Source organism: Equus quagga, unplaced genomic scaffold (assembly GCF_021613505.1).
Source record: "Equus quagga isolate Etosha38 unplaced genomic scaffold, UCLA_HA_Equagga_1.0 HiC_scaffold_13891_RagTag, whole genome shotgun sequence".
NCBI lineage: Eukaryota > Metazoa > Chordata > Mammalia > Perissodactyla > Equidae > Equus > Equus quagga.
Genome location: NW_025792575.1, coordinates 1 through 1,346, shown reverse-complemented (window position 1 = coordinate 1,346; position 1,346 = coordinate 1).

Sequence of the window (1,346 nt, the reverse complement as noted above, 5' to 3'; positions counted from 1 at the left end):
ATCACACTGTGAATTCCAATTACTGGGTAATCCTGATGCCTTTTCTTCGTTCCCAAATAAAAGTTTTTTGGTTTTATTGTTGTTGTTCCATAAACCCCCTAACTCATCTTTGAAAAGCAGACAGAATACATTATTGAGTCCTCCGTTAACGCACAAGCCTCAGGAGAAATGACACTAACATTTATCAGCCCAATCATCATTGGAAAATCAATTTTGATTTTATAATCTACTTATACCCCACTCCTCTTTCATATTTTCTTCCTGCCAACTCCCTTTAAACAAAGACTGATCACAGCACACAGAGCAAAATACTTAGATAACTGATTACTGGTCAGACCACACACACAACTGTGGTTTAGCAACCGGCCAACCAGTGCACCTGAGTGATCTATGTTACTTTGTAACATTCACAGAACAGAGGGTTCCTTGTGGATATTGAAAGCCTCGTCTAAGGGTTTCTTAGTTTCCACTCTTTTTGTACAGCCACCACTTTCATTTTGTCCTTACATATTTGTTTTGACAGGCATATATAACAATCCTCCTTTTTCAAGATATATGTAATTGTATACAGATAATATAGATAATATACACATTACATATAAATATATGTAAAATATTTTATCTTATATATAAAATAAATGTATATAGGAAGTGAAACTATTAAATATTTGGATAGCTTTAGTGTATAGTGTTTCAATACTTTAATTACAATTTGATATCTAATATTCACTCTATCTTCTAGATGCATATCAACAAATGCAGCTTTTATAATGAAAGAAGAGAGTAAGGATGGTCTGTTCTAAACGAAGTTCATTGGGGGAAAGTAGAAGTTCAGGGTGGCAACAACTTCTCGTTGGCTGAGCTGCGGCGTTTCTTATTGGCTGGGCTACTGGAAGGTAGAGAGAGAAATCTCCCTTCAGTAGTGAAATAGTTGTACTTTCTGTCAGACGTTCAAGCTTCTGTGTCTTCTTGTTTGGAGTAATTGATGACATGTGACAAGGTGTGAGAGCTCCCCCTACAGGTCTCCCCAACTCCAGTTAGTGATGATCAACAGGACCCCGTGACCCAGCTGTTTAATCAGACAAGCTGAGTAGACAACTGTCAGAGTCTGCTTTTTTCTCTCTCACTTCTTTGACATTAAGCTCATAGATGATGATCTCTCTTAAGCTCTCTTCCTTGTCAAAGAAAGTCATACGGAAGTCAAATCAACAATGTAGGTTCACTTATTTATAAAGAATAAACGTGAAATAATTGTCAGGGTGTGTCCTTTTTATTGAAGTTAGGTAGCAATAAGCATGATTGAAATAGTGAGACCATCATTTGAAACCTTTAAATTTATTTTCATT